The sequence below is a fragment of the Ovis aries genome, chromosome 3, assembly GCF_016772045.2.
Source record: "Ovis aries strain OAR_USU_Benz2616 breed Rambouillet chromosome 3, ARS-UI_Ramb_v3.0, whole genome shotgun sequence".
Lineage (NCBI taxonomy): Eukaryota > Metazoa > Chordata > Mammalia > Artiodactyla > Bovidae > Ovis > Ovis aries.
The window spans coordinates 208,696,219-208,711,968 of record NC_056056.1 but is presented as its reverse complement, the minus strand read 5'-3'; the positions used below and the strand labels follow the sequence as shown (position 1 = coordinate 208,711,968).

The 15,750-nt window shown below is 44.5% G+C and overlaps 1 protein-coding gene across 1 annotated transcript in view; it reads left to right on the top strand.

Annotated features, from left to right (window-relative positions):
• The window catches only part of EP4C (EP4c protein), a 57,880-nt gene that overhangs the window by 10,659 nt on the left and 31,471 nt on the right, over positions 1–15,750 (top strand).

The following is a 15,750-nucleotide window of genomic DNA, read 5'->3' as shown; positions in this document are numbered from 1 at the left end:
CAGAAAATTAAATGTGATTGGACCCTCCCCAGAGTGAGATTTGAAGAGAGCATTTTCTATCTGGTTCCTTGTGTCTGGTGTGTCTCTCTGACTCCTTACTCCACTTCAGTCTGTACCAGTGGGATTAGTCAGATCCGTGTCTCCCCTATCCCTTTCCGCTCAGTATCATTAAACTTGGGTGGTTTTCAGCATTTGTTCATGCATTCATTTCTTTATTTATCCACTATTTGTTAAGCTCTTTCTTTGTTTTTTTTTAATATAAATTTATTTATTTTAATTGGAGGTTAATTACATTACAATATTGTACTGTTTTGCCATACATCAACATGAATCTGGTAACGATAACCCTGTTAAGATCTTTCTATGTCTTTACTTGACTTTAACGAGATATTGAAGAGTAAGACACAATACTTGCTCTCAAGAAGCCCCCACTTTAAAGACAGTGGGCAAGATTTCTCGATTAAATAGGCACAGTGGTAATTTTGAGCTGGGAAATTAGAGTGCATTTAAAAATGAGAAGATTTATGAGTTTTCTTTCTGTAGTGGGCTTAAAATGTGCCTCTAGAATTCATACATAAATGTAATAACTCTTTTTATCACTGATTTCATCTTGTGCACTAGTAAGGGATGTTTGTGTGGACTGAAAGTTCCATAAAGTTAACACAGACTCTTCTATTTAAAATTTGTCCCTCAACTTAGCTCGGGTTCATTGTAATAATTGTTTTGTCATTTCTAGTTCAAGCTCCCTGCTCTGACTGATTTTTCTCTATTTACAGGCACCTTCTTGTCTCTCCTCCCACAGATGGTGTCTGGGGTGGGAGGGCTTCTTCCTTTCCAATAGCAGTAGGAAGGGTCCTTGGTCAGCATGAGCTCCACTTAGAATCTGCTTGTCTTTGATTTATTATCTTTGATCTGCTCTTGTCTCTGGGTATCTGATGTTGCACTATGGAGGAATGAATGAGACCAGTTCAGTACCTCTTTGATGTTTCTGGTTATAGACTGTAAAGGGCTGAACAGAGGTGATGGGCTGGACATCACCAGCTCATAACCTTGCTTTCCTTCATGCCCTGGAGATGAAGTGGTCTTTGGTAAAGGAGTCTTTATGAACCTTAGTCCCATCCATGCAAGGAACACAGATGGTGAGGCAGGTCTCAATGCTTTGGTATAACAACTCCGCTAATAATTTTCCGTTAGAGTTGTATGCCTCTTTTTAATTAAAAATATTTAGTATTTTAGTCACTCTGATTGGTCCTGAGGAAAATTTTCCTCAAGCAAGCAGGTTTAATTATTAACTTTCCTAGCAAAGATTACTGAACCTCTGAAACCACCATATTCTCATGGTGATTTGAGAATAATAATGCTACATGTTGTATTGCTTTACAATCCATAAGGACAAATAGCCTCAGTAAAGAAGAAGATTTTTCTGCTTTTACTTCTGCACTTCTAATTCAAACGAAGCTGTTCATTTTTTATAACAATTTCTTGGTACAGTTGTGTGTGTTTTGAATTGAAAATGTGCCAAATGATAAATACATAAACATCCTGACCACTTGGCCATATCTGATTAAGACAGAACAGGAGGCTTCAAGGTCCTCACCTGTCAGTGTGCTGTGGTTTGTCTTCTTTATCTTCAGATAGAGAAATTTGCAGCGTTTATGCATGTTTAGAGCTGGCTCTCTCACTGCTCTTGTACTGGGGCTTGGTTGTTTCTAGTTATTACAATTTTCTGCATTCATTGCAGAAAGGTGGAGTGAACCATATAGCTCATACCATTTAACAGTATTGAAATATCATTAAAACGAATGATGCAGCTTGCACTATGCTGTTACATCCTCACAAGTTAAATTATTTCTCAAAAGATTTCTTTTGATTGAAATGATTTGAGTAAAATACCAGGCTGACATTCATTAATTCAGGTACACAAAAGACATCATTTAGGATTTTTAATTAGCCAGGCATTGGGGATATGAAGGTGAATTAGATGCAAAATGTTTTTTTTAAAAATTTATTTTATTTTTATTTTTCTACTTTACAACTTATGTACACCTGGTTTATGTTGAATTAGATGCAAAATGTTTTGCAAGTACATTCAGTTTATAAAGTAAAATGATTAAGTAAACAATTCACGAAAGCTCACCAATGGTAAGATTGAGGTTCTTGAGCAGTTGCATGGGGCACAGAGAGAAGGTGATGTGTAGAAGACTCATAACTCTGATTGGCACCAATCACATCACAGCCTATAGCACCTGGGAGAGTTCCAAGAGCCACAGTCAAGGCTCCAGGTAACAGAACTGAATTCCTGTTCTAGAGTCCTGGGATTCCTGTGACAAGATAGTGGGAGATGCCCTAACTCTGCTTCTTTACTGTGTGTATGTGTGTGTGTGTCACTCACTCACTACTAACTCTTTGCGACTTCATGGACTGTAGCCCTTCCAGGCTTCTCTGTCCATGGGATTTCCCAGGCAAGAATACTGAAGTGGGTTGCCATTTCCTTCTCCAGAGGATCTTCCTGACCCAGGGATCGAACTCAGATCTTCTGCACTGCAGGCAGATTCTTTACCATGTGAGTCATCAGGAAGGCAAGTTAACAGTAGTACATAATACCACCACTATGTACTACTGTTATTGTCTGGAAAATTCCATGGACAGAGGAACCTGGTGAGCTACAGTTCATGGATCGCAAAGAGTCGGCCATGACTGAGCAAATCAGCACCAGCACATGTATTACTGCTAACTAGTGTTGTAATATCACATGCTAATGCCAACTCACTTAATCCTCACCAAAACTCAGTCATCTAGGCATGATCACAGCCCTCCTTTACTAATCAGAGTGTAAGGACCCTGTTCAAGGTCCACACATGGCATGCAGCTCAACTGTGAGTCAAGACCAGGCAGTCTGGCTCCAGTCTGTTCTCCTGACCCCTGCCTTCCACTCTCTCAAGTTCACTGTGGACACAGCTGGGTTAGTGTCTCTCTAAAACTTTCCTTCTCAAATCTTTGATGAGATTGGACATTGAGATTTTGTTATGTCAGAGAAGAAATTCTTCCAAGGGTGAGTTGGTCCATGTTGACCCTGCTGCCCCATCTCTGGGGTAGAGATGCTGCCTGGGGACAGCCTGCCAGCCCTGAGTTAGCCCCCTCCTTTCCAGCCCATCCTTCCCTATAGAGTCTGGAACCTCAACAGTGTCTTACCTGTGAGATCTCAATCCCAAGGTGAGTGAGACCGTGTGTACCTGGTTCACTAAATGCATCCATGTGTCATCCCTTGGGAGGATGACTGGACCCCAAGCATGTCCGTGTTCTAGGTGTCTGTCTGGCAGTTTCTGGTGATGGTGTGGAGTCCATAACTGGGTAAGGAATGATGACTTTGGGCCCAGAGGGAGTAGAGCATCAATTCCAAGTGACTGAGCAGATTTTGGTCCTTCTCCAGCCCCTGACTTTAAATTTTGGTTTTGATATTTATAACCAGGTTTTATCATTAACGAGTTAAAGGTCCAGATATAGAAGGAGATGGGGCTCAGGTTCAGTCACGGAGTTTGAGGGTGAGAGGACCAGATGACAAGAAGTGAATCTTGTAAAATAATGGGTAAATATTAGCATATTTAGAGGAGAGGAAGCTTGTGTTCAATTGTCTTTCTCCTGAGTCTCAAGAAGGAAGGATAGGTACAGGACAGAGAAGCTGTGTCTGTGGACTAGGATGAGGTTCCTTCTGGTGGGGATGTGACAGGGCTGTTAAATGGCAAGCAGCTGCCCTGGGTGTTGGCCAGGCTGAGACATTAAGGTGGGCATGTGTGTGTGGCTCATGAAGCTGTCTCTGAGCTCCAGTGGGGACTCTGGGGCCTGTGTGTCACAGATGCTTCCTTCCACATCTGTGCTGAAAAGACAGAGTCAGGATGGGGGGGTCTCAGGCTGGGCTTGTTTGGACCACAGGGCTGCATCATGGGAATCTTGAGCCTGAGGGGGCATGAGAAATGGGGGCAACACATTAGTGACCTTGAATTTTGATGGGGATCTCTCTTTGCATCCCTTATGGTCCTTCTCAGTTGAATACTCATCAGGATTACTTTCTGGAAGGCATCTGAGAGCTTCTCTGATCAGTGGAAACAGAACAAAGCATCAATGGCTGTACTGGACATCAGTCCCTTCTGCTTGTATCTGTCCCCTCAACCCACATGGGATTCCATTCTTGCTGCCACTTTTCTTCTTAAATGCAGAACAGAGGAGGTGGGGTCACTGATGGTTCCAGGAAGCATGAACCCCTTCTATTCTCTGCTTCACTTGCCCCTTCTTTCCCCATCACATGCAGCTGTCATGTAGAAGAAGACTTTCTATTTCCCTTCTGTCTGGAGCTGTTCCCTTAAATTACATTTTGCATCATCTTTAGTTATGGTGTATAATACAAATGTATTCTGAATCTTATCAAACCATACTCTCAGCTTATGAGGGATAAATGTGAAGTTTAGAAAACTTTAGTCTTTCTAAACTTTAATTTTCTTGTTGTTGTTTAGTTCCTTAGCTGTGTCTGACTCTTCAATGCAATGGACTGCGTTGGACATGAAAGGATCACCAGGCCCTTCTGTCCACAGAATTCTCTAGGCAAGAACACTGGAGTGGGTTGCCATTTCCTTATCCAGGGATCTTCCTGACCCAGGATCAAATCCACATCTCTTGCTTTGTGGGCGGATTCTTTACTGCTGAGCCATCAGGAAGCTCCACGCTTTCTTCTAGAGATCCCTGCTACAATTTTGGAAGACTAGAGTTGAATGATGATTCCTCCTCTCTTTGTTTCCTTTAATAGCAATCTCTTTCTCTCCATAAACATTTTTTGGTGACTAACTGAAAGAGATCCTTCACATAAAATGAAATGCAATAAAGGGAAAGGAATTTAACATGTCTGAACGTCCCTATAGGGAACCCGCCTGCCAATGCAGGAGACACAGCTGACACGGTTTTGATCTTTGAGTCAGAAAGATCCCTTTAGAAGGAATCCCACTCCAGTACTCTTGCCTAAGAAATCCGCTGGACAGAGGAGGCTGGTGAGCTACAGTGCAGGGGTTGCAAAGAGTCAGACACGACTCAGCACGCAGGCATGTGCTCCAGGACCCAGTCTCCAGATCATTCTAAGAAGGGGAAAACCCTGCAATCTCATCCTCCCAACTTGATGGGTCTCACTTCATGCCTCCACAGTCACCTGTGAATTCCTGTACTCCAGGCCCTCATTTTCTGCTGACCTGATAAATATTGATGTATTTCAAGACTTCTTGAGGTCTCTGCTTCCACCCTGAGCTCAGTGCCGAGGAATATCATTACTTGACTGTACAAAAGATATTCTCCACAGGCCAACAGATCCCACACCCAGACCCTGTGAGATCTCACAGTCTGTAAATGTCGACCAGGGTGATTAGGAGAGAGAAAGGCACTCATGGTTTCTGATGCACCCTTTCTATCCCAGTCCCAGTCATGGGACTCGGCTCTCAGGACCTCGGAAGCAGGAGGTCAAAGTACTGTGTTGCTCATATAAGGAGATGTGGAAGATTCAGAAGCTCATTGGTGTTCAGAAAGGGGCAGATGCAGCCTCCAATAGTGCCTGAAATGGTGAAAGGTGTCGCTATTGGCTCGCAGGAGGGAGGGTATAAGGGGTGGTCTATATAGACCCCGGTCGGCACCCTGATGCCCCCTCACAGGCTGATCCTGCAGCTGGGACTGTGACCTTGAGGACGTCGGGTCAGGATGGCTCTGAGCAGACAGCTCTCCCTCCAGGGATTCTGTGTCCTCCTCCTCGGCACCATAATGGGTGGTCAAGGTAAGAGCTGCCCTCTGTCCTGGGTTCACAGCAGGGAGTGGACACTGTGGTTAAAGGAAAGGTGTCTGGAGCTCTAGAGCTATGGTCTCGGTGTTTTTGACCAAAAAGGACCCACGCTGACTGTGAACACTGGTCCCTCTCCTCTGCGGGCTACACTGGTTGTAGAGGCAGATTTTACAGAGCAGTGAGGCTTGGTCTGGACCTAGCTGGCTCACCCTGAGTCCCTCTGCTGTCTCCCTTGTTCTCAGGGAGCTTCTAGGAGTCCCAGTGGCTCCCAGTGTGTGGAAGGTCCAGCGACTGACCCCAGCGGGGACTCTGGGCTGTTCCCACACACTCCACGTGCCTGGTGTGTGAGCACTGCCCCTGGGTCCCCGTGTTTCCTGTGTCTGTGCTCCTATAGGCTCTGTGCGTGTGTGTGTGTGAAGGTAAGGAGTGTGTGAGGGTGTGTGTTTGTGAGGGTATGAGAAGTATGTGTATGAGTGTGTGAGGGTGTGAGTATGTGAGGGTGTGTGTGTGTGTGAAGAGAATGTGTGTGTGAGGGTGTGAAGAGTGTGTGTGTTTGTGGAGTGTGTGAGGAATGTGTAGGGTGTATGATGTTGTGTGTTAGATGTGTGTGTGTGTGCACGTGTGTAAGGGCGATACAGCCTGTCTGTGTGACAGGAATGGGGCTGCTGAGCAGGGACTGAGTCCGCTGGTCTGTGAATCACACAGGGTCCCACAGGGGCTGGGTGTCATGCCGCTGCATGTAACCAGATCAGAGAGAATGGCGCACCTGCCTGCCTCTCTCTGGCTCCTCTCCCCCACTCCCTGGGCTCTCCTCTGCTTGTTGCCGTGTCTGCGCAGCACTGGGGCTCTGTGAGAGGCTCTGCTTGCTGGCCTCACCTGTTCCCACCAGGTGTTCACCATGGATCAGACGAGCCTGCAGCCAGGAGAGGGAACCTCTTGTCTGTAGGGATCAGTTGAAGCACAGCCTCCGGTGTATAAGTTCCTGAGTCCCTGCCCCGGTCCCTGTGACTCATTTCCTGATATGCTGGGGCCTGGAACGGTCCTTTCCCCTCCCAGGAGCTGCTGTGACTCTGTAGGGAGCCCTTTCTCCGTGCCTCTCCTGTCCCTCCCTGGAGCTGCTTTCCCCTGAGTGAGGGTGGAGTGTGTTACCAATCCTTCCTCACGGTCTGCAGGGTTTCTTTGGACAAATCCGCTCATCTCCTTATGGGAGTCCTCTTGGGTGACAGAACTTTTTCTTCTCTTTACACCTTTAGAATTCTTCGTCTTTGCATTTGAACAGTTAACTCCGTGAGTCATAGAAAAGGTTGTTTTGGATTGAAATTTGGGGGTGACTTATTAGCTTCTTGAGCCTAGATGTCCAGATCTTTCCCCAGGTTTGGGAAATTCTCAGCCTGTGTTTTCCCCTTTCTGTTTTAGTTATTTGCTTTTGGCTGTGCTAGGTCTCCTTGCTGTCCGCAGGCTTTCTCTCGCTGTGGTGACCAGGGGCTGCTCCTCGCTGCAGTGCACAGGCTTCTCACTGCAGGGGCTTCTCTTGCTGTGGACCACAGGCTCTGGGTGCATAGGTTTCAGCAGCTGTGGCACACTGGCTTAGTTGCTCTGCGGCATGTGGAATCTTCCTGGACCAGGGATTGAACTGATGTCCCCTGCACTGGCAGGTGGACTCTTACCCACTGCACCACCAGGAAGTCCTCAGCCCTTAATTCTTCTCTCCCTCACTTCTCCTGCCCTGGCTCCATTGCATACATTGTTCCTCTTTATGGTGTTCATAGTTCCCACTGGCTTTCTATATTCCTTTCATTCTCTTTTTGCTTCTCTTTGGATACTTTCAATTGACCTTTCTTCTAACTCGTTGATTCTTTTTTCTTTTTCTTTCCCTTGGTCAAGTCTGTTGAATCTCTGTATTGAATTTTTCAGTTTACTCATTATATTGTGTGGATTCTAAGTCGCCTCAGTCATGTCTGGTTCTTTGTGACCCTATGGACTGTAGCCCACCAGGCTCTTCTGTCCATGGGATTCTGCAGGCAAGAACACTGGAGTGGGTTGCCATGTCCTCTTCCAGGGGATCTTCTGGACCCAGGGATTGAACCCGAGTCTCTTACATCTCCTGCATTGGCAGGTGGCTTCTTTACCGCTAGAGCCACCTGGGAAGCCCATTCGTTTATCATTCAGTTTCAAAATATCTGGTTGGTTCTTTTTTAAAAGAATATTTATGTATCTTTATTGTTCTTCTTATTTTATTTGCATTGTTTTATTGGTATCATTAAATATTTGAGTTATTTTATAACTCTCTGATCATCTTTTGAAGTATTATTTTGAATTCCTGGATCTCCATTACTTTGAGTCGGTTACAGGAGGTTTACTGTATTCCTTTGGTGGGATTTTGCTTCCCCGATTCTTCTTGATGTCTTATTCTCTTGTAGATGTCTGCACATTTAAAAAAGCAGTCACCTGTACCAGAATCTATATTTTGATTTCAGTAGGGAACCTCTGGGTAGGGGAACACTGGAATGTCCTGCAGGGTGCCAAGCACAGAGGCATAAGGTGGCACTGGGTCTGGGAGGGCATGAGATCCATTTGGCTCAGGCTGCTGACATTCACAGCATTGACAACTCTGTGGTGTTTGGCAAGTGTTGCAGGGGGTCTGCTGTCACTGGAATGGTAGTTAGTGTTCTCAGCAGTGCCTCTGGTTCCAGAGCCTGGGGATCATGGCCAGCAGTGGCGGTGGCCAGAGCCAATGGTGTGCACACATTTGGCTTTGGGGCCTCTTGCAGGTGCCTCTGTTGAGGGAGATGATGGTTACAGGTGGTCAGGTTGTGGAAGGCCTAGGAAGGCAGCAAAGACTGAGACCAACACTGGCTCATTGCTCAGACTCATGTCCATTGAGTTGGCGATGCTCTCTAACATCTCATCCTATGCTGCTCTTCTCCTTGTCCTTCAGTCTTTCCCAGCATCAGGGTCTTTTCCACGAGTCAGCTCTTTGCACCAGGTGGCCAAAGTATTGTAGCTTCAGCCTCAGCATCTGTCCTTTCAATCAATATTCAGGGTTGATTCCCTTTAGGATTGACTGGTTTGATCTCCTTGCTGTCCAAACAACTCCCAAGAGTCTTCTCTAGCACCACAGTTCAAAAGCATCCATTCTTCAGTGCTCAGCCTTCTTTACTGTCCAACTCTCACATCCATACATGACTACTGGAAACAATCATCTGTGCTGGTTATTAATTCTTTCAGGGGCAAAATCTGCTGTCTCTGTCTGCAGAGCAGGTCACTGTGAGGTGTGATTTCTCCTGCCATGTGGTTGCTATTGGTCCTTTGCTCTTCTTTCTTATGCCTAGCCAGCTCTATAAGACTGGCTCAGCTTTGCAGGTCTGTGTGAAGAGAACCTGAAGCAGGACTTTCATATGGTGCCCCCAAAGGCTAGGGACACTGGTTACTCAGCCTGCTCTTACCCTCCTGGTGAGAGAAACTCTGAGTGATGCTGGTTTGAAGGACGAAATGATGCCACCAAATGACAGTGTCTTGGCATGGTCAGACTTCTAAGAGTACTCCAGATCTTTCTGGAGCTGTTTTTATTACTGATCATTGTCTACCTTTTGGTCTTTCTTTAAGAGGATGGAGGCTGCTGTCTCCTACATCAGCATTTAGGTAATGGCATGTTTGAGGTCTTTATTCCTTGAGAGAATGGTTTTGAGTGTAGAATTTTAGATTGGCAGTTTTTTTTTTCTTTTTCCTTTTGGTAAATCTAAAGTTTCAATCTACTCCACCCTGGCATCTCTTTTTGTTCTTGGGGATTTAGATGTTAGTATAGGTGTTTCTCAATTTTATATGCCTAATCTTTATCTCAGTGTTTTTCTTCTTGTCAATTTTCTGCTGTTATTTTCCATTTTAGTAAAAGTAAGCTGGGTATGTTGTAGTAAAAAAAAAAAATTTATCCTTGTATGACAAGTTCTGTTCACTTTGGCAGGACTTCTGCTATCACAATTCTTCAAGCATTCAGGTTGTTGAATGCGCCACAATTTCATTATGCTACCACTGCAACACAAGGCTTCAGTATTTGCTGTGGTAGAAAAATATATTTGCTCTTAAATGTTTCTGTGGGGAACTGACATCATTTGTTCTTGACTTCACTGAATGATCCAGATCACAGGGTTATGCTTAACTTCAAACAGGCAAGGAAGTATTACTATTTCCACACGTTCATAAAGTGTTGCTGAACACTAGTAATGTCTCCATCTATGATGTTCCTGCATATGAACTCCTTTTTAATGCAGAAACCAGAGTCATCTAACAATGGCTAAAGTGACATCTGACAACTTTTGTCAAATTCCATTTGTTAGATGCAGGTTACTAGGTACATTTGAGTGTGGATTACACAAGGACATGAACACCAGATGGCAGGAATAGCCAGGACATTTTAGAGCCTGTTTCCACAGCCCTCTGTTTCTAAGCTGGATGAGATGCTCCCTATGGACAGGGAAGTAGACAGAGGATTCTTCCTGGATGCCAGGCCATGAGCTGTAACTGAGATGGTGAAGCTGGGCCCTAGTAGCCTTGGGTACATCTACAGGGAGGGCAACATCCAGAGTATCTGAAGGCCTGTCCTTGGTGGTGTCCCTGGAGCTGGTTCTACAGTCTCGTGAGAAACACCTGGTGCCTCCCTTCCTGCTCCATGTTCAGTGATGGCACATTGGGAGCCTAGAGTTGGCCACAGGGGGAATATTTATACAACAGAAGTCTACAAATACTATATACCATGCACTTTTTTGGCTCCTCAGAGAGCTAATATTTTAAATAATTATATCACTGCAAGTCTTCTAAAATCTTTCCTGTGTCCTGTGTCTGTGTCTCTCTTGCAGCTCTGGAGCTGAGGCTGAAGAACGGAGCCCACCGCTGTGAGGGGAGAGTGGAGGTGAAGCACCAAGGAGAATGGGGCACAGTGGAGGATCACAACTAGAGCTTGGAGGATGCATCTGTAGTGTGCAGACAGCTGGGGTGTGGAGCTGCCATTGGTTTTCCTGGAGGGGCTTAATTTTGGCTTTTGTATACTTCATGTAAAGGGGTGGAGTCAACTGTCAGTGACTGTAAGCATTCTAATATTAAAGACCATCGTAATGATAGCTATACCCATGATTGGGATGCTGGAGTAGTCTGCTCAGGTAAGTCCTGTTTGGTTTGTGTGGGGCTCTCTAGCAGGAAAAGCCTCTGTCTTATCACCAGAATGACTCGAGATTACGGATACAGCCTTTAGAACATGCCTGGGTGAAGGGTCTTTGTGATGTGTCACAGGAGGCAGAGGTGAGGTCAAAAGTTTCATACAGATTCAGCTTCTGGGTTCGACCTCTGTGATGTAGTCTCATCATGGTAATTGTTCTGTTTTCTTTGATGTAATGGTCAGTAGGGTGTGGCTATACGGTGGGGGCAGGGGTCATAGAAGAGTTGCGGGCAACAAGATTTATTATACTCATAGGGTCTAAAAGTCAGAGTCACACACTCCATCATGTTGGTATGTGGAGGATGTGCCAATAGAACAGGCTCAGCCAGGCAATGGTGACCCCAAATGGCATGTGAAGACCCATGGACAAGTGACCATACCAGGGGTCAGGATGCAGTTACACAAGGAAAAGGTGTGAAGGAATTTCACTGGTGCATTTAAATGTCTCTAGGTCACAGTCAGAGGAAGCCAGAAGTGGGACTCATGGCAGGGAACAGTTTCATCACACTGGTGCACCTGATCAGGAGAGTGAGGAGTTCATATCACATTTGCAGGGATGTTGAGGGAGCAGACAATGCAGTCTTGAAGTTTACAACACAGCAGCTGAAGCACATCACATATACGAGGTAGTGAGACTAAGAGGACCTGAAGCAACTCCTAGGAAGTGTTCAGTGCTGTCTAAGTGTGTCAGGTACACCATAAATCAAATCCCTTATGATTATACAGTGGAAGTGAGAAATAGACTTAAGGGTCTAGATCTGATAGATAGAGTGCCTGATGAACTATGGACGGAGGTTTGTGACATTGTACAGGAGACAGGGATCAAGACCATCCCCATGGGAAAAAAATGCAAAATGGCTGTATGGGGAGGCCTTAAAATGGCTGTGAAAAGAACAGAAGCGAAAAGCAAAGGAGAAAAAGAAAGATATAAGCATCTGAATCACAATTCCAAAGAATAGCAGGGAGAGATAAGAAAGCCTTCCTCAGAGATCAATGCAAAGAAAAAGAGGAAAGCAACAGAATGGGAAAGACTAGAGATCTCTTCAAGAAAATTAGAGATACCAAGGGAACATTTCATGCAAAGATGGGCTTGATAAAGGACAGAAATGGTATGGACCTAACAGAAGCAGAAGATATTAAGAAGAGGTGGCAAGAATACACAGAAGAACTATACAAAAAAGATCTTCATGACCAAGATAATCATGATGGTGTGATCACTAACCTAGAGCCACACATTCTGGAATGTGAAGTGAAGTTGGCCTTAGAAAACATCACTACAAACAAAGCTAGTGGAGGTGATGGGATTCCAGTTCAAATCCTGAAAGATAATGCTGTGAAAGTGCTGCACTCAATATGCCAGTAAATTTGGAAAACTCAGCAGTGGCCACAGGACTGGAAAAGGTCAGTTTTCATTCCAATCTCAAAGAAAGGCAATGCCAAGGAATGCTCAAACTACCGCACAATTGTACTCATCTCACATGCTAGTAAAGTAATGCTCAAAATTCTCCAAGCCAGGCTTCAGCAATACATCAACTGTGAACTTCCAGATGTTCAAGCTGGTTTTACAAAAGGCAGAGGAACCAGAGATCAAATTGCCAGCACCCACTGGATCATCGAAAAAGCAAGAGAGTTCCAGAAAAACATCTATTTCTGCTTTATTGACTATGCCAAAGCCTTTGACTGTGTGGATCACAATAAACTGTGGAAAATTTTGCAAGAGATGGGAATACCAGACCACCTGACCTGCCTCTCGAGAAACTTGTATGCAGATCAGGAAGAAACAGTTAGAACTGGACATGGAACAACAGACTGTTTCCAAATAGGAAAAGGAGTACGTCAAGGCTGTGTATTGTCACCGAGCTTATTTAACTTCTATGCAGAGTACATCATGAGAAACACTGGGCTGAAAGAAGCACAAGCTGGAATCAAGATTGCTGGTAGAAATATCAATAACCTCAGATATGCAGATGACACCACCCTTACGGCAGAAAGTGAAGAGGAACTAAAAAGCCTCTTGATGAAAGTGAAAGAGGAGAGTGAAAAAGTTGGCTTTAAGCTCAACATTCAGAAAACGAAGATCATGGCATCCGGTCCCATCACTTCATGGGAAATAGATGGGGAAACAGTGGAAACAGTGTCAGACTTTATTTTTTTGGGCTCCAAAATCACTGCAGATGGTGATTGCAGCCATGAAATTAAAAGAGGCTTACTCCTTGGAAGGAAAGTTAGGACCAAACTAGACAGCAGATTCAAAAGCAGAGACATTACTTTGCCAACAAAGGTCCGTCTAGTCAAGTCTATGTTTTTTCCAGTAGTCATGTATGGATGTGAGAGTTGGACTGTGAAGAAAGCTGAGCACTGAAGAATTGATGCTTTTGAACTGTGGTGTTGGAGAAGACTCTTGAGAGTCCTTTGGACTGCAAGGAGATCCAACCAGTCCATTCTAAAGGAGATCAGCCCTGGGATTTCTTTGGAAGGGATGATGCTAAAGCTGAAACTCCAGTACTTTGGCCACTTGATGCGAAGAGTTGACTCATTGGAAAAGACTCTGATGCTGGGAGGGATTGGGGGCAAGAGGAGAAGGGACGACAGAGGATGAGATGGCTCGATGGCATTACTGACTCGATGGACGTGAGTTTGAGTGAACTCCGGGAGTTGGTGATGGACAGGGAGGGCTGGCGTGCTGCGATTCATGGGCTCGCAAAGAGTCAGACATGACAGAGAGATTGAACAGAACTGAAGTGCGTTTAACCACCAGTGCCAAGGTGGATGCAGTAAAGATAGCAGTGAAGTGGTGTGAGTGGGTAATCACAGTATTTGGCAGGGGCTTCTAGTTATTATCACAATTGCAGATTGGATATCCAGGATATTAATCCCATCAGAGCAGCTGGGCTGGAGGAAGATATTGTCAGTTATTACAGTGAATTCCCTAAGGTAAGAGGCTGGGCTTAGGCGAGTATCATCCCATCTGAAGAGATGGTGGGACAGTGGAGCCCTGAGGTCATCTGCTTTAGGCCATTAACACCACAGCCAATCAGCTATTGGGTGTTATGTCCAGGAAGATCTTTGGAAAAGTGATCTTTTCTAATCTCACCTTCAGCATATTTGATGATTCTAGTTGAGGCCCTTAAGGAAACAATTCTTTTCCTTTTTAAAAAGTACTTTATTGAGGTATGACTGACATACAAGACTTCTTGATAAGCATGCATTTGTGAAACTGTTACAGCACTTATGTCATAAATCTATTCATCTCTTCAAAATGTTTCCTTCCATTCTCTTTATCATTCTCATTAAAAATAATTATTTTCAAGGTGCATTTGAATTTTAGTTAGAAGCTTTTGTTTTAAACAAACCTGTTTTCTGGCATCTCAAGTAAACTTCCCAATTGTCACAATGTCCTAATCATGGTTCCAACTGCAGATAAATTTGTGGAAACACTACAGGTGTCTCTACCTTATTTTGATAAATCAGCATCTGAATGAAAATGGAGTGTGTGATGTTGTAACTTGGTGTGAAATTAGAACTCCCAATGTTACCATCCTAAGAATACTGATGTCTTGATATTAATTCCAGTTAAGATACACTTAACAGTAGAGAATTGGAGAGTGCTCTGATATTTAAACACTGATTATGGTTTGTATCCCTGACTACCATTGCTCTAACTTAGGCTCTCACATTTTTATGAATGGTTCCATGTTCCTTCTATTTCTCTTTCTGTCACTAGTTTCCTCCCTCTGTTCTGTCTTTTCTGACATGTTTTAATGATGCGAAGATAAGTCAAAGTGGTGGTGATGTAGCAAGATAATATTAGAATAGCATGTCTTTTCATTATCTTGGTCGAAATTGAACACTTAGGAGTCAGGTATGGAAGAGAAATTTCAGCCTCAGTAGTGGATTGTTGGAAGTGAGGTACCATGTTTAGGAGAAATCTAGAGTAGAAACAATGACCCAAGAAGAATGTAGAGAAGCTTGTTAGAAATAAGGAGGAGATTTCAATGAGGGGCTATACAAATTGAGAAGGACTGTGGTGCAAGTGTGCTGAGTTGCTTCAGTCCTGTACTACTTTTTGCAGCCGCATCGACTGTAACCCAGCAGGGTCCTCTGTCCATTGAATTTTCCAGCCAAGAATACTGGGTTGCCATTTCTTTCTGCAGGGATCTTCCTCACCCAAGGGTCAAACCTGGGACTCATACATTGCAGACAGAGTCTTGATTATTGTCCTAACCACCAGGGACTACAGTACTGAAGTGTAAAATGGTGAGGGGATGAAAATACAAGGATAGCAGGAGGGGAGTTCAAGGAGATCAAGATCCAGGCCAACTCACACATTCACAGAGATGCTGAAAGGACCAGAGAAGGAGGCTTCCTCCGATGGAGCCTGTCTTTCCAGCAGACGTGAAGACGAGGTGCTTTCACTGCCTCCTGCAGCAGCTGAGGTTCTGGTCCTTTCTTTTCAGCAGTGTTTCCTGGCAGAGCCTTTTCTCACAGGTTTTCTTGAAAGCAGGGCTCTCTCTCCAGCTACATACAAAAAATTTAAACCCACAGTACTAGTTTCCATTTGCTTAGGTAACAACATACCAACTAGTGGTTTAAAACAATGTGTGTTTACTGCCTTACTTCTGTAGCTTAGATGTGCAGCACGGATCTCACTGGGCTGGGGTCACGGCTTTAGCAGTGCTGCACCACTTTTGCGGCTTTAGGGGCGAATCTGTTTCTTGTCTTTTCAAGCTTC